The sequence below is a fragment of the Suricata suricatta genome, chromosome 1 (assembly GCF_006229205.1).
Source record: "Suricata suricatta isolate VVHF042 chromosome 1, meerkat_22Aug2017_6uvM2_HiC, whole genome shotgun sequence".
Classification (NCBI taxonomy): Eukaryota; Metazoa; Chordata; class Mammalia; order Carnivora; family Herpestidae; genus Suricata; species Suricata suricatta.
In genome coordinates, this window is record NC_043700.1 from 47,841,849 (window position 1) to 47,863,427 (window position 21,579).

General features: G+C 35.0%; 1 protein-coding gene and 1 long non-coding RNA gene across 8 annotated transcripts in view; one reads left to right on the forward strand and one right to left on the reverse strand.

The window, feature by feature from the left end:
* HMBOX1 (homeobox containing 1) overlaps positions 1 to 21,579 on the forward strand; it is a 176,798-nt gene that overhangs the window by 45,371 nt on the left and 109,848 nt on the right. The gene's annotated exons all lie outside the window — the stretch shown is intronic.
* The window catches only part of LOC115290626, a 36,206-nt gene continuing 20,544 nt past the window's right edge, over positions 5,918 to 21,579 (reverse strand). For both annotated transcript variants that reach the window (XR_003908180.1, XR_003908179.1), the window contains one exon: positions 5,918 to 6,069. This is a non-coding gene — a long non-coding RNA (uncharacterized LOC115290626). The remainder of the gene's footprint in view (positions 6,070 to 21,579) is intronic.

Genomic DNA, 21,579 nt, shown 5'->3' on the forward strand with positions numbered 1-21,579 from the left:
GATGTGAATAGGCTCCTTAAGTTTAGTTCCTCTGGTGCAGGATCACTTTTGATTTGGACTCTTGTAAACTAAATAGATCTAAGTTTCTAGTTTAAAAAACTAGGTAAAGATGAGCAAGTATCTTTTCCAGAGTAAGCCAAGGGAAAGAAATAATCAAGAATGGAAATCAGTGAGATAGAAAATAAGCATGAAAATCAGTGAAACCAATAGCTAGCTGGTTCTTTGAAAAGATCCATAAAATTGGCAGAACTCTCTATAGATAAAGAAAAAGAAAAGGCACAAACAACAAGTATCTGGAACAACAACAAAAGAAAGGATATCACTATATATCCTAAAAACATTAAAGCTTACATAAAAAAACACTTATGATCAAATTCCTTTTTGGATATAAACTATCAAAGCCCACTCAAGAAGAAATAGATTAACCTGAAAGTCCCTATGTCTATGATCTAAGTTAGATTTGAATGTAAAAATTTTCCCATAAAGAAAACTCCAGGAGATTCTCCCAAATATTTAAAGAAGAAATGCCAATTCCAGGTAAACTCTTTCAGAAAAAAGAAGAGAAAAGGAACACTTCTCAACTTCTTTTATGATGGCTCTATTACTCTGATATTAAAACAAAGACTTAACAGCAAAAGAAATCTATAAACTAATGTCCTTCAGGAACATATGCAAAAATTCTCATTGAAGTATTAGAAAAGGATAAACAAAATAACAAATTGTAAAAAGTTAATACCTCATAACTAATGTAATGTCAAAAAATGTAAGGTTGGTGTGACATTCTAAAATCAGTATGATTAACCTTATTAACAGAATGAAGTGGAAAAACTATTATAATTTCATTGCAGAAGATGCAGGAATTATAGAAAGATGTAGAAGATGCAGAAAAACGCCATTTGTGCTTTAAAAACAAAATTTGGCAAACTAAGAATTAAAAAGACCTTCTTTAAACCGATAAAGGGTATCTACCAAAAACCTAAAACTAACACCATATTTAATGGTGAAAGACTTCATGCTTTTCTTTTATGATCGAGAACAATTCAAGAATTTCTGACCTTGCCACTTCTATTGAATGGTGTACTGGAGTTCCTAGCCATGCAGTAAGGTAATAAAATAAACAAACACATACTAGGGAAAAAAAACTGTCTTTATTCATAGACAACCTGCCTGTGTTTCTAGAAAATCATAAGGGTTTTTAAAAAAATCCCTTAAAACTATTAAATCAGCCTAGTGAAATCACAGTATATATAATCAATATACAGAAATTATGTTTAGTTTTGCATACACTTATCTCATAATAACAGTGAACAATTGGAAAGTATGGAAGTTCAGTAACAGTGCCATTTTATAACATCAAAAATGAAATACTTAATAATAAATAATAAATGTATATTAGACCTGATGATGAAAGCCACATAATACTGCTGATATAAATTAAAGAAGACATAGTTAAATGGAGATGTATGCTATGTTCATGGATCAGAAGACTAAATAAGTTTAAAATTTCACTTATCCCAAAATTGATCTATAGATTCAACACAATCTCAGTCAAAACCCTAGGAGGCCTTTTGATAGAACTTGATAAGCTGAATCTGTAATTTATATAGAAATTCAGAAGATCTATAATACCCCATATTTTTTTAAAAAAGAACAAAACTGAGGAAGGAATTAACACTATTTGATTTAAGATTTGCCATGATAAAATTGTAGTATTTAGGACAGTGTGATGTTAGCATAAGGACAGATCAGTTGAACAAAGCAGAGTCTAGAAGATGTACACATTTATGGTCAATTGATTTCTGGCAAAAGTGCCAAGGCAATTGAATGTAATAGTGCTGGAGGAATGGTAGATCCTTCAAGTTTAGGAGTATGTGCCTTGACTCTTATGTCATACTGTATCCAGAAATTAATTTGAATGAATTATAGTTGTAAACTTAAGAGCTGAAACTTACTATAATATTTATAGAAGAGAATGTGACTTTGCTAAGGCAGTGTTTCTTACAGAAGACTCAAAAAGCATGAATGATAAGAGAATGAATATTGATAAATTTCACTTCTTGAAAATTAAAGACTTTCTTTGAAAGACATGATTAAAGAGCAAGCAACAAGGTCACATTACAAAAAAAACCCATGTATCCTGAGATGGGTCTAATTTGTAGCCTTATTATACAATCCATTACTCCAATATAGTGTAGTAGAAAGAGTGATGGGGTTTAGTTAGACTCAGGAACTTCTCAAGCATAATCCTAACTTTAGTACTTGTCAGAGATACAGTTTATGAAATTTAGTTTTTTCACATTCTCTGAGCCTTGGTTTATTCTTTCTTTTTTGTGAAATTGTCATGTTCATACCTACCTTATAGGATTATATTGATAGTCAAATAAAATAGGTATAAAAATATTAGAATACTATTGCTATATTTTATTTGAAACGTTTTTTAATGTTTATTCTTAGAGATAGAGTGGGGGAGGGGCAGAGAGAAAGGGAGACAGAATCCAAAGCAGGCTCTAGGCTCTTAGCCTTCAGCACAGAACTTGACGTGGGGCTTGAACTCACAAACTGTGAGATCGTGACCAGAATCCAAGTTAGATGCTTAACCAACTGAGCCACCCAGATGCCTCATAGAATGCTATGCTGTTCTTAATGTATCATTATCATTGTTATTGTTATCATACATAATTGGACCTTAATTACTCTCCTCTTCACATAACCAACTATAATTATGTATTTCAAAAAAAATTTTTTAATGTTAATTTTTGAGAAAGAAAGACAGAGTATAAGTAGGAGAGGGCAGAGAGAGAGGGAGACAAAGAATATGAAGCAGATTCCAGGCTTTGAGTTGTCAGCACAGAGCCTGACACAGGCCTTGAACTCATGGACCGTGAGATCATGGCTTGAGCCAAAGTCTGATGCTCAACGTACTGAGCCACCCAGGTGCCCCTAACTATAATTATATCTTAAGGAGAGTGTAAGGTTTTTAAATTTTTTTTAAGGTTAAAAAATTTTTAATCTCTTTGCCCAAAGTGGGGCTTGAACCCACAACCGCATGTTCCACTGACTGAGCCAGCCAGCAGCCCTGATAAAACTTAAATATTTTACTGGCTGTATGAATATCCATAAACTCCAGTTTATCCTTCTGATCCTTGTTGCCAGTGGAAATCAAAAGTGGATGTAGCCTTTTTTTTTTTTTCGGTTTTTTTTTTTTTAATTTTTTTTTAAATTTATTTTTGAGAGACAGAGGGAGACAGCATGAGCAGGGGGAGGGGTCAGAGACAGAGGGAGACACAGAATCCGAAGCAGGCTTCAGGCTCTGAGCTAGCTCTCAGCACAGAACCCGAAGCAGGGCTCGAACCCACAAACCGTGAGATCATGACCTGAGCCGAAGCTGGAAGCTGGACGCTTAACCGACTGAGCCACCCAGGCGCCCCTCATTTCTCTTAAGGGACAATATGCTTGTACTACTTTTGTGTAGGTCCTGTATAAGCCAGTCCTTTTTTTTTTTTTTTTTTTTTTTTTACCAGTATGCCCTATACAAGCCAGTCCTTTTTCCAGCATTACTTTTATGAGCAATTGAAGAAACATTCTCTAGAGAGGTAGAGATAATAAGTAATAATCATGTCATTTATTTTTATATGAATAAAATAAATGTATACTATGTGTTATATAAACTATAATTATAGGAGTAATTGGTTATTATTTATTTTTTTAGTGTAGTGAGATTTAGCTGTACTCTAAAACATGTAATTAACCACTGTAAGAAATGAAAGATAGTTAAGTGGTTACAAAGAACATATTAGGTACTTTGAGCTAAAAAGAGAATGATTTTATGTCAAATGAGATAAACTCTTGCTTCACAAATCTGCTTGTCTTCAGAACAGAGAAAAATGAGTTGTTGTTTTTTTTAAGTCTCAGAACTTTGTGTTTTAAATTTTTTTTATTTTATTGTCAAGTTGGTTTCCATGTAACACCAAGTGCTCATCCCGACAAGTGCCCTTCTCCATGCCCATCACCCTCCTTCCCCACTCCTGCTCCCTCATCAGCCCTCCCTTTGTTCTCAGTATTCAAGAGTCTCTCATGGTTTACCTCTCTCCCTCTCCCCAACTATTTTTCCCCCTTCTCCTCCTCTATGGTCCTCTGCTAAGTTTCTCCTGTTACACTTATGAGTGAAAACATATGGTATCTGTCCTTGTCTGCCTGATTTATTTCACTTAGCATGACACCCATGAAGTCCATCCATGTTGCTACCAATGGCCAGATTTCATTCTTTCTCATTGCCATGTAGTACTCCATTGTATAGATAAACCACATCTTCTTGATCCATTCATCAGTTGATGGACATTGAGGCTCTTTCCGTGATTTGACTAATTGTTGACAATGCTGCTATGAACATTGGAGTACATGTGCCCCTATGCATCAGCATTCCTGTATCCCTTGGGTAAATACCTAGCAGTGCTATTGCTGGGTCATAGGAGAGTTCTATTGTTAATTTTTTGGGGAACCTCCACACTGTTTTCCAGAGTGGCTGTACCAGTTTACATTCCCACCAACATTGTAGGAAGGTACCCATTTCTCCACATCCTCGCCAACATCTGTAATCTCTTGATTTGTTCATTTTGGCCACTCTGACTGGCATGAGGTGGTATTTCAGTGTGGTTTTGATTTCTGTTTCCCTGATGATGAGTGATGCTGAGCACCATTTCATGTGTCTGTTGGCCATGTGGATGTCCTCATTGGAGAAGTGTCTGTTTATGTTTTCTGCCCGAAAATGAGTTTTTTAATATCCAAAAGTTAGATTATAGAGACTCACCCGTGACTCATCCATTATAAATTTAAACTTTCTATATTACAAAGGTTAAGAACCTTTTGTTTATCAAGGACCACTGAATGAAAAAGTACAGTGACTGAGGTCGCTTTCAAGAAAACCAAATTAAGGGTTTGGGGAGCAAGAAAATTAGAAAACATAATTGTCATTGTACTTGTAAAGTACAGTATTGTTCTTCATTTTATATTAAGGTAGATAGGATATGAGACAGTAGAAATGGAAAAAAATCTTCCTTTTTTCAGTTGTTGATTCACTACCTTTTCAGTCATCCAGTTCACTGGGACAGGGTGTGAAAAATGAACAATGATGTAAGGTTAGTAGTGAGGTTGGTATAGCTAAGAGATTTATAAGTTGGTTCTGGAGGATTTAAAGTGGGTATCAGTATTTCTATACAAAGATCCTAAGTTCTTTGGATTGTGGTAGTAAGTTATTACTGTTTGTTATTCATACTCATTGAAGTTCTCTTTTTCTTATTAGCAGTTAACTTTTATTCTACCTCTATTCTTTCCAACTTTATGCTACCTTTTGACTAAGGAAAATTATTCTTACATGTACAACAATCACTTTATGGAGTACTTGCTATAGGCCAGATAGATTCATAAGCCAGAGGCACCCAGTTCCTTGGATCAGTCTCTATGTGATATGGATCTTCTTATTCATGGCATTTAAATTTTGTTTTTCTTTTTTTCTTTAAAAATTTTTAATGTTGTTTTATTTATTTTTGAGAGACAGAGAGAGACAGCATGAGCAGGGGAGGGTCAGAGACAGAGGGAGACACAGAATCTGAAGCAGGCTGCAGGCTCTGAGATAGCTGTCAGCACAGAGCCCGATGCAGGGCTCAAACCCATGAACTGTGAGATCATGACCTGAGCCAAAGCTGGACGCTTAACCAACTGAGCCACCCAGGCGCCCCTAAATTTTGTTTTTCTATAGAGAAAAACATGTCCTTTCTGTTTATGGGAATAAAGTCCAACAGATTTTGTTGAATACAGTCTAGTGATTGGACCTAATGATGTTGCCAAAATAAATAAACCTTTGAGACTGGAGACTTTGTTTTTGTATCTTTGATAATTTATACAAAGTAGAGATATAACATTTATTAATAAAAGTAAGATTGTTAATTTGCATCATGTAGAATCCTCATGTGTTAGAAAAGGTAAAGAGCAATAAGTATGTTTGATGGCTATGAATAGCACTGGATTCAAAGTATCATCATCAAGTTATTGCAGGCAACTTCTGGGAGAAAACTGAAAAATAAAACATTAGAAAGTGCTGTTTGTGTTTCCCCCTATCTGTTCACTTTTTCCTCAGTATACTATACTACTTTGTTTTGCCTGACCCCCTTAGCCTGTACCCACAGTTGCTTTTTTTTTTAATACCTCAGTTATTAGCGCTTTTAAGGGGTGCCTCATTTGGCTCTCTCTCTCTCTGTTATTTCCTCTTTCTCACTATTTAAGACCACATGCCTATTATTACTTAGACTTAATAAAAAACAAATAACTGGCTTTTGTCTTAAATTATCATAGTAGAGTTCTTTGGTATCTTAGTATCCCAGGCTTGATTAGTTCTCCATATTTCAGATAACAGACTTTGATATCTGTTCCACATCCTGATGATCAAGAATCTATAATGTTAAAAGGAAAGAGCAATGTTGAAATGTGACCTCGGACAAGTCAACCTCGTTTAGCTGGCTTTCTTTATCTTTCAAATTTGAGAATTAATATTTGTTCTTGAACCTAATAGAATCTGATGTGGGTATAAAATTAAAATCTTTGTAAGCTGCACAAAACCTCTGCAACTTTAAGATATTATAGGGATGATATTTCTAAAGTACCACTGGAAAAGGCTATATCACACTCTGAAGCAGCAAGGGGTATTTTTTCAGTCTTTTCATTTCTTTATCTGTAGTAGCCTCTCAATCCTTGATGGAAATTCAGTCTATCTCTAAAAGCCTAGGGCAAATGTCACCACCTTCATAAATTATCTCTTTATACCCTGAATTAAAAAGTGATATCACGCTTAGAATTCAGATAATTTGGCAACCTTTTAATGGGCATAGCAGTTGCTTTTTATTTTCAGTCTTTTCACTCCACCAGTTACTCTTGAGTGAAACATCTACATATTATAAAATAAGTTGGGGTAGGGCAGTGGCAGTAGTTACTCAAACCTTATGTGTGTCTAAGATCAGATGGGGAATCTTGATCTTTCCCCCTTGGAAGTTGGGGGTCAAGCCGCCTGCTTCAGACACAACTGTGCTTGTGTTTTACATGGTCACCTTCTCCAACAGGTCTTTTGCACATGATGTTGCCTTAGTCTAGAATCAGTGTTTCCTTTCTCTGTCTGTTTGGTGCCTATCCATCAGATCTGAGCTTTATCATTAATTCCTAAGAGAATCCTTTCCTAGCCTACTAACTGATTCCTAGTGAAGCCTTTCCTAGGTCAACTTCCTCACCTTATATATGCTCAGAGTACTGAGTATTCCATCACAAGTGAGGCTTTGCCATTTATTTGTAAAATTATTTGAATAATGACTTTTGCTAAACTAGAAGCTCCTGAGGGTAGAAATTATATATGTTTTTGTCTCCTATTATATTGCTATTGCCTACATATATGCTTATAGTTCCTGGAACACAGTCTTAGCTTAGTAATAGTGCACATAGATGAGTAATAGTCCACAGACATCACTGGACAAATATTGGGCCAGAAGTTCTGGACCCTTAACATTCTGTCCCTGGCTTACAATTGACTTGGAAGTTCTCTCTTAACCTTTCTGTTTTGGGATCTAAAGCTGAATCAAACCTGTCCTACCTACAAGGCAGATGTTCACAGGGTATTGAGGACATTAAGTGAGAAATGTGCAGATACTTTGAAAAGTCTAAAGTGCTATTCAAATATAAAATTGCATAAAATAGTGATATGAGTGGAAGACGTTCATGGATATAGAGTGTAATACACGGGCCATCTTATTGTTATTTATTGTTTAAGCCATAGGTGCATTTCAAGATGGAATTTAATCTCTACTTCTTGTATGTTTGACTTCTTGCTTATTTCAGAAATTATAGCTCTCACTGTCCATTGTTTAGGGTAGTGAATATCATTTATTTCCATTTGGGAAAAAACATATGAACCAGAATTGCCCCAAGATTAGCCTTCAGATTCCTATTTATGCTTCAGCAAGCCCTATGGTATTAATATAGACCTTATTTTTCACAATGGCTTATCTTTGTAATACTTAATACTACCTGCTGTTAGGCATAAAGGGATTGTATATGTTCTTTTAACTGGATAAAATAGAATAGGAAAACATTAGTTAAACAAATTGAATGGGTACTTTGTTATATTTTTGGAACAGGGCAAAATACCCTCCACTTTTAAAACAAACTCTCTATATTTGGTCATTCCAAAATTTTCTTCCACTAGCCTATTAAAATATGTTTATGTTACCCCCCTCTCTGTTTTGTTCCCAGTTTTTTCTACCATCATCCTTTTTCATTCCTCTAATTTTTCCTCTTTTTAACTTCAACAATTTGGGTTGCAGGGGAAAAACAAAACCTGGCACTTAATCAAGAACATGATCTCATTGCTTTCAATGGCTTAGAAAAGAAACATTTTAAAGCAGTTGAAAGATTTCACTTTGGAAAGTAGGTACTGCATAACTAAGTGTGTTGGTTCCCAGCAGAGCCTTGAGTAACCTCTTTCCAGCCATCCTCATGTTTTTTTCTCTTCTACTTCCTGTTCAGTGAGCAATAGCCTAGGTAAAAAAAAAAAAAAAAAAAAAAAAAAAAAGCCAGAAGACTTCCCTTTTGGCTCTCATGCCAGGGTATTGTTTTCTGTTCTTTTACTCTTCTGCATAATACTTGTATATTTTTGTAGCATAGTTGTTTCTAGGCTTCATCACCTATATAGACATGGAATATAACTGTTCCCTGCACACAAGCCCCCCAGCCCTTTTCAGAGTTCCTTTAGGTATTTTGGGGAGTCTCTGAGTGGAACGTAACATGTATTCAGGCACATGAAGTGAATATTCTTTTCTTACAGCCTACTTGGAAAGTCCATCCCCCTCAGGTCACCCCAGTGTGGTACCTTTTTTACTGCTACTGCTGCTGGGTCGTCCTTGAGGGATAGTAGCTAGGAATCCTGTCTTTAGTGCTTTCAGAGCTGCCAGTCTTCAGAGTACCCAGGAGATGCATGGGTGAATTAGAGAGTTCCCCCTACTTCCCGTCTCTGTACACTTTGTCCCCAAATCCCAAAGCAGCAGAGTTTGTGCTCACAGTTTCAGTGTCTCTTGAAAAGATTTCTTATCTTTTCCATCTATACTTTTATTTCTGGGCTCAGAACCAGTTCAGAGAATCAGACGGAAAAAGATACCATGCCATTTCTTCCATTGCCTTTATTTCATCTCACTCTCCTTTGCTCACCCTCTCAACCTCCTCAGTTCCTGCTGAAATTTGCATCATCCATGATAGTTGCAGAATTCTTAATCATACTTGGAATCAGCCCAGTCAACCTGTTATTACTTTAAAAACTGATTTCACTTGCTACAAAATTCAAAAGATACAAAAATATGTCCAGTGAAAAGTCTCCTAGCACCTCCATTCCACAGGTATCAAGTTCCTCACCCTCAGGGAATCAGTATTACCAGTTTCTTCTGTTTCTTTCTAGAAATGCTTTATGTGTGTATAAATAAATCTATATAGTTAATGTATATATTCTTCTCCACTCTTCCCCTTCCTCTTCACAAATGATGTGTTTACTCTGCTTGTCCTTGTTCTTTTCACTTGAAGACTGTTTTGCATTAGCAGCCAGGAATTTGCTTAGTTTTAAATGGCTGCGTTGCATGGTTATATCATAACTTATTTATCTTGTCCCCTAAGGGTGGATATTTAGGTTGCTTCTAATCTTTCCCTGTTACAAGTCATGCTGCAGAGAATAACATTTAACGTAACTTATTTTACCTATGTATATCTGTGGGGTTAATCCCCAGAACTGGAATTGCTAGGTTAAAGATTATGTAATTTGGAACCTGCCTCATTTTCATTTACTAAATTCTTAGGAGTTTGTTTTTGATTTTTAGTTTATATTCTAGACTCCTCCTTTTAATAATGAGCTGTATCACCACCTCATTTTATTTGTTGATTTCTCAGGTAGTACCCAAGAATCATAAAGAAGTGGACCCGGCGTAAGGAGAAAAAATAGATTTCTTGTTTTTATACTTTTCATAGAGATAAAAGTATAAAGAATTATTTCTCCATCTTGGAACAAACCTCAGTGTAAATTTGGTGATAAATGGAAGCTGATACTTAGTGTCTAGAAATAGGAGGGACTGTGCTGAACTGGAGGGTGCATGCCTTATATAAGGGGGGCAGTGCAATTCAACTCAAGCCAATTGTTGGCACACTAGGTATTACAAACTTAGTGGTGACTCAGTGGTGACAGATGCTGCAATTTTTTTCTTTAAAAACAGAAGCCTTCATATTTATATTCAGGCTCCTAACTTCAAAATTCCGGGTAGACCAAACAAAATCCATGGGACCGATCCAACTTGCTAAGCCTTCAGTTTATGCCCTCTACTGTTGTACATACAAAGGTAGTTTTTTGGTCTGTTTCTACATCTCTAACTCCCACATTTTCTGGTTCTTCATCGTCTGCTATCATCTAAATACTGCCTCTGGATGTTCTCTTGATTCTTAAATATTCAGTTTTGGATATCAGTATTTTCTGTCTTAACTCTTTATTTGAAATTTCCTTCACCCTTGATGACAACATACAGAATCATGAGATTTAATATCTCGTTTCTATTCATTGAGTTGCCATATCCTATGGCTCCAGCAAGCATTTTCTATTTTAGAGGTGTAGACTGTCAGAACTTCAGCAGGCAGGATCAGAAGACACTGATACTCAGTGTTCTCTCCATGATCATGATCTCTACCAGAACTCTTTCTATATTTTTCTTAAAATAAAACTTAGCAATGCCATAATCATTCATGGCAACCTTTGAATGTGTTTTGTTCAATTAAGTATTGGAAGAGGAATTAATACCTTGAGCCAAAGTCCCCAGACACTGATGATTTGCATTGGATCAAAAACTGTTACCTACCTAGTTCATATTTTTGTATTCCATATTTCAGAATTTCCTACTAGAGAGGGTTATACAATTGTCAGTATTACCTCTTCTCTCCCTCTCATCAGAGACATCCATTGTCCCCATCCCAGTCAGATGGTGAAACTACTGCCCTTGATGCTTTTTCTCAAATAGTTGAAGTCACTTATTCACAATTAGAGTAGGTAAAAGGTTATTTAGAGGCACTTAAAAAAAAAACCAAACTAGATTTGGGTTGAAAACCTTGGGACAATAAGTCCTTACAGTTACTGGGAAGAAGCAAGTGTTGTCCAAGCAGTTCTTATCTGAGAGCTGTCTGTCTAGCTCTCTGTTTCTGCATACTCAAGAAACGACTTTCTCATGGTTTAGTTTTGCAAATAAAGTCTCCTACTGGAAAGCAAGTATTCTCACTACCAGCCATTACATTGTCTTTATGATAATCTCCTTAAATTAGTATCCTTTTGGTTACAATAACCTTTTTGAAAGATTGATAGTTCACTGACAAAGGGGCAAGGGAGCTAACCTTTCTAAGTGCCTACTTTAGGAGGTTTTTTTTTTTTTTACTGTATTTTATTTTAGTCCTCATAGTTACCCCTTCAGGTGGATATCATTGTTTACAATTTGCAGAGGAGGAAACCGAGAGTTAGCAAGATTAAGACATTTGTACAAGATCAAACTGTTAACATGTGGTAGAACCTAAGCTTTCAAACACGTAACCCATCTTGCTCCAAGTCTCTTCTTCTTTGTATTACTCCATTTTACTCCCAGTTTTAAATTTTAGAAAGACTATTTTGTTACTATGTGTCACAAGAATAAGAATGGAGATAAGCAGGACAGTTGGAAACCATGGTATTAATATAGCAGAGAAAAGGTTTCAAGTACAGGAGAGAAGGTTACAGATAAAACAACTTGGTAAGAGAGTGATTAAAACATTGGTTTAGCATATACTTGTGTTTTCTTTTAATTTACTACATAGAGTGGATTTTTCAAGCTATAAATTCCAGTTTAAAATGACAACCTATCAATTGTATGTTGAAGCTACTAACACTTAGCATTTGGGGATAGGGCATAAAGTATAAATAGAATCTTAAGACTGAGTCATTCTCTGTCCTTTGTAGAGATTTTCTTTAATATGAGTGTACTTGATAGGTATTTCAAAATATTTTATTTGTATATTACTGCATATAAAAAAGAAGTAGTAAAGAGGATGGGATTTAGCACATTTTCTTAATGGTGGCTAGACATAATATAAAAGAATGTAAAACTCATTTGAATCTGGAAGTTATCCCAAAGATTGAACAAGTCTTGCCACTTATAATTAGATATGAATCCATTGTACAGAGAGTGCTTTTTGAGAGCTAGTTATAATTAGTAGTATATAATAAATTATTTAAAATATTAATAACTGCATACATGTATGGTGCATTATACTTTGTTAATGAGGTTTGAGAACTCATGAGTTTGTCAGTAGATACCTGAGGAAAATAATTCAGAATAATGGATCTGAAATATAAAGAGATAATATTACAGCAAATAAAATTTAGGTAATCCATTATGATTTTGGAGTGGAGTACATGATCTTGCTGAGAATGGCCAGGTCGTGGGGAACATAAAGAAACAAAAGAAATAGAGAAAATGTGATGGTATCTGCCCCACCCACCCCAGGGTTTTAAAGATGAGCACAAGAAAGCTCTATGCTCCCTAACTCAGGTGGAGAGCCTTTTCTCATGACTTGAGATGCTTTTCAGACCTGTTCAGTCCAGCAACGCAAAATGCGATGTTCTGAAATAACTATAGTAGACTGTGGGGAATGCAGGAAATAAAAGAAACTGCAGCTGTCCTTTAGTGTTGTCAGTATTGGGATAAAACATAAGTTGGCTCCCTGGAATTTGACTTCATGTTCAGTTGTTAAACATTATCTGATAGGCTACCTCCTTATTTTGAATTATATATTAGCATATCCTCCTGAGATGTGGAAGGTAAAAACACTTCTCTGCTTCTCTTGCAATGGAGAGCATATGAATTCCCTCATCCTCTGCCTTTGTATCCTCCTTTTAGCACTCACCTCCTAATAAATTGACAAGAGGCTGCTTCAAAGCTAGTCATAAGAGTAGTTGATGGTGCTCTCTGAAGTCAATTTAATGGATGCTGGGAATGCCCAAAAATAACATTTTTATTAACCTGTTGTTGATATTATCAGAAATTTCTACCATTACTGATTCATGCTAAGTTTCCTATTGAGTCATCCCTAGTGAAGCTACTGATTTAATTTCTATCTAGCCAAAATAATATTTAGTATTCTTAATAGAAAATTTCAACTGTAGGTTCCTCTTTGATTTGGGCTTCTTGGTAGCTCCCACTTGTCTGATTTCATGTTATATTGTTCATGCAACTCTAGCCACGCTGTCCTCCGTGCTCTTCTTTGAACATGATAGATATTTTCTGCTTCAAGGTCTTGATCTTGAATGCTTTGTCCCCTTTATCTACATGCTTCCAACTTCATTCAGGTCTTTACTCTGATTTAACATTCTTGCTGAGGCTTTCTCTGAGCACCCTATTTAAAATTGTAACCCTACCACCCACAATCCCTAAATGCTTTCCCAGCTTTATTTTTCTCTGTTGTACTTGCCATGATATAAATACTGTATGTTTGACTTTTTTTTAATGTTTTTTTTTTAATGTTTTTGTTTTTGTTTTTTTTTTGAGAGACAGAGAGAGACCGCGTGAGCAGGGGAGGGTCAGAGAGAGAGGGAGATACAGAATCTGAAGCAGGCTTCAGGCTCTGAGCTAGCTGTCAGCACAGAGCCCGATGCAGGGCTCGAACCCACAATCGTGAGATCATGACCTGAGCTGAAGCCAGACGCTTAACCAACTGAGCCACCCAGGCGCCCCGTCTTTTTTTTTTTTTAATTTGCCTGCCTTTTACTACAAGAATATAAGCTTATATGAACAGAGATTTTGTTTTGTTCATTGCTGTATTTCCCAGTGTAATTTCTTACATGTAGTAGATGCTTAGTAAATATTTGTTGAAAGCATAAATGAATACAAGGTACTACAGGATTGAGGCATAAAAAGAAATGCCTTTAGGGAAAGTGGACACCAAACAGTTACCTCATTGTGTAGTTTTTCTTATGTTATTTCCCCAAATATGTTGAATTTTAGTAATCCCTTTCCAAGAAATACTTGCCCAGGACCAACTATGGGCAACTTCTGTTAGCATATATGTAATAATTCTGAACTCAACAAAATCTTCAAATGATGTGCATTTATACAGACCCTAAGTTTCTAGAGGACCACCTTGTATTTTTTGCTTTTATTTATTGGTAAACTAGTATGAGCACTAACTTGGGAGTCAGGGTTTCTTACTCCTATTATCTGATTTTTTTCCATCTGTAAATAAAGGTGATTAGAAAACACTGTTAACATCTATTCTAGCTTAATCTAAGATTTTATGATTTACCTTAGTATACCTTAATGAAATCCCTTACTCCAATCCTATAATATTTCATTTATTAAACATTTGGAAACTGCTGGGATAGGGGAAATACAGAAAACAGAAAGAAAATATTGAATCTTTCAGAAATACGGAACCACAGGTTTTGCTCTGGAAGTTGTTTATTAACATGTTCTATCCTCTGCCTGCAAAAGGAAATAGAGGGTTCAAAGCCATGTGAATGTTTGAGCCATAGATCAAGGCATGTGAATTGGTTCTGTGAATAAATCATATTTTAACATCTAAGTACTCTGGATGTGTGTCAATAAGGAATTTTTATGTATTTGTTTTGGTCCAAGGGGTAGTCCCATTTTTTAATGATAGTAACACAAACTTTAAAGTTTATTTATAATGAGGGCACCTGGGTGGCCTCCGATCCTTGATCTCAGCTCAGGTCTTGGTCTCGGGGTCATGAATTCAAGCCCTGTGTTGGGCTTCATGCTGCATGTGGAATGTGTGTGTGTGTGTGTGTGTGTGCGTGTATATACACACTGTTGTAGTAGAATTCTACCAAGTTTACCTTCAATTATGACTAAGTTTATTTTAAGTACTCAGCTTAGGGTATTGATTGATATGGGGAATAATAGGAAATATTTTGAATGGCATTATTCTCAAAATTGTCTTTATACCTAGACATTATATTTTATACACAGGTATGGCATTGCCATATTAGAATTCTTTCTTGCATTGTAGTATTAGAGTTCTTGCTTGTTCTCTAAACCAATAATTTCTAAGTAGCGTTACCTCTGGGATCTGTTTAACAGTATTTTTGGACCTCTATTCCAATTATTTGCAATCAGTAGATCCAGACTTGGTTAGGGGTTCTGTGCTTTTAATTCTGATGTATGGCACAGCTTGGAAACAACTGTCCTAAACTGATGTCATACAAATAATATATTTGTACTGCAATTCAGTAATAATGAAGTAGGGTCATGTGTACCTTAAGAGTAACAACCCCATGAGAATAAAACACACTTCCATGGTAGGGAGTGCAAAATAGTATAATATAAACAGTATAATAATAAATGTAAACAGCTTCATGTGTTTTGAACTTAAATAAATAAAAAATCTGGAGCTACAACTCTTTCAGATCTAAAAGCCACAAGAAAGTATTATCTAAATCAACTGCAGTATAAAGGTGCTCAAGGTTGGAGTCCAAATATATATTTGAGGTCATATATAAAGGCAGAGAGAGTTGGCTCAGCCTCTGACTTAAGCGTTCCTTAACATTTCACAGCATAGTTAAAAAGAGTTTACTAGTGACCTTCTATTAATAATATATATTTTTATTTTCAGGTTACATAATTTATTTTAGAACTAAGAAATGTAGGTAATATTTTGAAGATAACATCAAAAACCACCATGTATCTTAAAGTAATCAAAACCTGTAATGCCTGTATTAGACCACCATAGTAAATTCTAGCGGGCATGTGGCAGTCATGTGGCTCTTCTGATTAATTGTGTTTATTGACAAAGCTTCAAGATCATCTAACAGTGAAGTATAGTAGCCTAGACAGTCTTCCCAGAAGCCATAAAAAATATGAGTGTTCTACCCTCTTCTGTCTATTCATGAATTAGTTCAACAAATAACTGTAGTGCCTGTTATGTTCCAGATACTGCTTTAGGAGCAGGTACAGATAATAGGCAATAGTGACACAGATAATAGACAAATAAAATAATTATATAACATGCTGAAGATTAATATTTACTTAGAAGAAAAAGCAAAGTAAAACTTTTTTTTTTTTAAAGCTGAGTTTAGGGAAGGGAAGTCTGGCATAAAAAGAAACCTGATTCCGTTAACATCATAGATATTTAATCACTGCTTCATGAATGAATGTGCAAAAACTATTTTCTGCAAATTTAATGCACACAAAATTGATTGAGTAATGGGGAAAATAGTATTTTAGGTCTAGGATGGGAAAACCTGTATCCTGCTCTGATTTGGGGAGCCACTTTTTAAGAGAAGACAGGATAATGACACATGAGGAAACCAAGTCAAACTGGAATCAGGACTGAGAATACTTAGCATGGAGACTCTTTGCAAGATTCTGCAGATAATTTAAAGGGCTGCCTTGTGGGAGAGAAAAGAAATTTAGTCTGTATTGATTCACCCAGATGAGTGGATTGAAGTTATAAGAAACAGTTTGGAATTTTCTAAAAAGAAGGTCTTTATCAGCAAAACTCTCCATTAAACTTGTCTGTCACTGGAAATGTAAGAAAAGCCACATGAGTATTTATAGGTCTTTAAAAATTTGACAAGTAGTATATGTAATGATTCTTTTGGAATAAAAATCTCCATGGTATGCAATATCGTTTAATCCTGAATCATAATGAGTAAAACTCGATGTAAATACTAGATTTTTTAAAGCGGTGTGTCTCTTTTTCAAGTTGTTGCATGGTACCTATCACAATGAAACATGCCCCCAGAAAAACGATAAAAAATGGTATCCCTAAATATACATTTGTAGAAAGATGAAGTCCAACATAAGTACTTACAGTACAGTTCTAATAAGAAAAGGGAAGTCCATTAGCTGATTGACGTTGGGCAAGTAGTGTCTTGTTTTAATTTCCTACCTCAGGGGATTGTGAGATTAAATGAGTTTGTATTTGTAAAATACTTAACCAATGACTATTTGGCCCAGGGAAGTAAACATTAAGTAGTGGTAGTGGTGGTTATTTACAGTTTTAAACCACCTGGAGAGATTAATATTCTAATCTAGATGAGTTAATTCGCAGTATCTGTGGTTCTGTTTTCAAGTCACCAAGCATTCATCACTGCAGAACTCTGCTTGTTGCCTTTCAAATCATAGCTAAATGTAGTAAATCCTCATTTATCTAGCATAAATGAAACGCTTTCCTTTAGCATAAGTGAAACACCTTCTGATTAACTTCCTAAAATGTAAACTTTTAACTGTTTCAACTTTTAAAAACAAGTGTATCACATACTTTCCTGCCTTTTTAAAACAAAGACCCTAAATGTGACTGTAACTTTTTGATGAGTTAGTGTTCTGTTTATCTATAATTAAATAGTTGTTTTCATTTATTTTATTTTGTTCTTCTCGGGCAGCTATCATTTTTCTTACGGTAAAGCCTTTTTATACACTCCAACCACTTTCTAATTTTCTGTGTCTTAATCTGCTTCGGATTTGGAAACCAGATATTGAGGCTTGCTAAGAATTGCATGTTAAAATGATTAAGATGTCTAGAGTTCGCTTGAAATAATTAACTCCCCTCCCTTCTTAATTATTCAAGCTGGGTGATGGGCACTGAACATTTATTACTGTGTTCTAACTTCCCTTGTACATATTTGCAAATTGTCCTAATAAAAGTTCCTTAAAACCACCATTAAGAAAAGGAATTATATGGTAGGTGTATGCAAGTCTATGTATATTTATTTCTTAATTTTTATCTTTTTAAGGATTCACAGGAAACCTAACAGTATTTATCTTTGGACAGAAGGACTGAGAGCTAAGGGAAAGGGATGTTCACTTTAGTAGAGTTTAAGACCTTTTTTAGCTTTGTGTAGTGTGTGTATGTTTTAAATTCTTTTTAACGTTTTTATTTATTTTTGAGAGAGGGAGAGAGAGACAGCGTGAGCAGGGGAGGGTCAGAGAGAGAAGGAGTCACAGGATCTGAAGACAGGCTCCAGGCTCTGAGCTAGCTGTCAGCACAGAGCCCAATGCAGGGCTTGAACCCACGAACCGTGAAATCATGACCTGAGCTGAAGTTGGACGCTTAACTGACTGAGCCACCCAGGCGCCCCATTAATGTATATCTAGTCAAGAAGTAAGTTTACTTCTGTAAATTCTGTGAACTCACAAACTGTAGATTGAAAATACTAATAGCATCTGACTTGCAGGAACATGAGACTTGTGTACCTCTGTATTTTAACATATTTCTTGCTTTAAATAGATAGTTTAAGTGGTAGCATTTAAAGATGCTGAAAGAGCCGTAGAAGGAGCTCTGTAATGTCAGTTTTAAACTTCTGAGAATTCTTTTTTGGTATCCAAATCTGGGCATAAGGGGTCACTAATTGATGTTTGCAATGTTCCCTGTCGTCTCTCCTTTTGATGGCTTGCTTACTGCCTGTGGTACGGCTAAGCTGACTCTTCACTCTTTCTTATGATTTGTTTTCTTCCTAAAGCCTTACACTCCTTGTTTCTTTTTTTCTTCGTTGATTTAAATATTCTGTCCTTTCTGTATTTACTATTGAATGAAACAGATACATGCTAACCGCAACGTATAAATTCATTTGTAAATTGCCACTGATGTACTGGGCTCACAACTATTACCTGAAGGTGGGAGTATAAATTGTTGCCTCTTAGGGAGGCAATTTGATAAAACCTAGCATAACTTAAAATGTATATATTCTTTGTTATAACAGTTTTTCTGCTGGGGAATTATCATAAAGTTATACTCTTGCACTGAGATATGTGAAGAAACTGAATGGTGTCTAAGTGGAAGAGAAAAAGGGGTTTGGGGTGAGAAGCAGACTTACCTTTTAGTGTAGGTCTTTTGATATTCACCTTTTCCTTTACCTTCTACAGTTACTACTTTTTAAAAAAGTAGGGTTAAAAAAAGCCCCTTTACCACCTGTGGATTACACAGCATCTACAAGTTCTTATTCCTAATGGATTTTCTGGATTATATTTTTCTTCAGGGGTCAACAGTGCTGAGGATAGGCTTCTTCACTGACTTTGTGTAGAATTTTGGCAGCCCTAAATTAATCATCTGATAATTGAGTCCATTTCTGATAGTAGGAATTTTTATAATTTTATTGCATAAATGTGGGCATATGTGTATCTATTGCATAGATGCATTTATCCTTCCTGATCATATTCCAAATACACACACTCATCCTTAACTCCAACTCCATTACCTGTTGACTACCTGTTTTTCTCTCTATGTTTGTGTACTTAGGTATGTGTGTATGTATGTATATACACTGACGTAAGACATACACACACAAAGGGATTTTTTTGGTTGTAGTTTCATTTTCTTTAAACCTGATCATATTCTCATTTGATAGCATTTTGCTTTTTTTCACTCAACAACTGCATTGTGCAAATCCCCACCAAGTCACTTAGTAAACTGATTTATTCTTTTTAATGATTGCATTGTGTTGATTGATCAGAGTATATTGTAGTTTATTCAGCTATTCCTGTATTGATTGAAACAACTCTGCTTAGGGGTGCCTGACTGGCTCAGTCAGTAGAGAATGTGACTCTTCATCTCAGGATTGTGAGTTTGAGCCCCACATTGGGTATAGAGCCTACTTAAATAAAGGAAGGAAAGAAGGGAGGGAGGAACTCTTTATAGAGACAGGAAATTGGAAAATAAGTGACAGTAAACATCTTCGTATATATTACATATGATTACTTTTATTTCTGTTTGACAGATTCCCAGGAATTGGACTGGTAGGTTAATGGTAGAAAACTTTATTACTGGCACTAGATTTCTTTCCAAAAATGGGGCAACCTGGGTGGCTCAGTCAGTTAAACGTCCAACTCTTGATTTCAGCTCAGGTCATGATCTCACTGTTGTGGGATTGAGCCCTACATTAGGCCTTGCGCTGAACCGTGAAGTCTGCTTAGGTTTCTCTCTCCCTGTCTCTTTGCCGTTCATCTGCATGCTCTCACTCTCTCTTAAATAAATAAATAAACTTAAAAATAACACAAAAGAATGTCAGAATTCATTTAGATGATGAAATACAATACTTTTTTTGATGAAATATTACCAGTCTTCTAAATTTTCATTAAAACTGCTATCTCCTTAGAACCACATAATTATTTCACTTTTAGGAAGTTTTTTAAAATAAACTTAATAATTTGAATCTGCTCTCTCTCTACACGCCAAATATTTTTTTTCCAGTTTAATTGCTTAGTTTGTTGATGCTTTTTTTCACTTTTTACGTCTAGGAAATTTTGAACTTCTATGTCTGTCTCTTCAAGTTTCTGCTCTTAAGATTCTTTAGAAGATATGTCATCTTATCAATTTAGTTGTAAAATGTGTTGCTGTGATTTATTTTTTTCATTTGTTCTTTTTTTTATCCCACCTGGAGCTTATTTTCTTAATAAATAATGTAAGATAAAGATTGTTGTTTTTTTTTTGCTTGATAACCAGTTTTATGATGATCATTTGAAAAAATAATTTATCCTTTCCTGTGGAAGTAGAATTTAACTTCTGATTTATTCATTTTTTCATATGTGCTGGAATCTATATTTAAGTTTTCTTATTCTGTTCCACTCATCTGTGTGTTTATTCTTAAGCCAGTGCCATATTGGTTTAGTTATTGTCTTTTGAATGTATTCTGATATATGGTCAGTGAAGTCCATTTTTAGTTTTCTCCTTTGCTCAGGTTTCTTAGTGATTCTTGGACTTTGTGCTTTATAACTTTAAGTTCCTATTTTAAAAAAAAAACCACAAATTTTTTATATTATTCCTGGATAGTCATTTATAAATATTGGGATAAAGTACTGTGAATGAAGTATTTTCCCATTATTTTTATATGTGTTCGTTTCTAAACTAGAGGATTAAAAAAAAAACTTTAACTGTATTGTACCAAACCTTTTATTGATAGTTTATTTTTATTTCAGTTTTCTTTTACTATAATTGCTTGAATTTTTAGGTATTCTATTAGTCATTAGCAAAAAGATATTTTCTCTTTCATTCTGATATTATGCCAGTTAACTGATTTTCATGTCTTAATTAGTTGCTATAATCTTCAAGTCATTGTTGAATTTTAAGGACATTAGTGTACTTCCTGTTCTAATCCCTAATCTTATTAATTTGATGTATTGATTTTATTGAGTGAGTAATGATTCAGTGATTCATATGATTAAAATACTAAAAAAGTTTCCTGTGAATAGTCTCCTTCCCATCCTTTCCCTAACTATTTCATTTCCTACTCTGTACTCAAAGTAACCACTGTCATTGGATCTCTTCCACAGATCATCACATTTCCATATAGAAGCAAGTTCTTGATATATACATAAACACACATACCTCTGTACAATATATGTACAAATTTATTGTATGTTTATATAACCTTAATTTTATTTGAAATGGTTATAGTGTTTTGCTATGTATGATACTTGCTACTATTCTTTTTTTCAGAAATGCTTAATTTTTTTGTTTTATTTTTTTCCAGAGAGCTTTTATTAA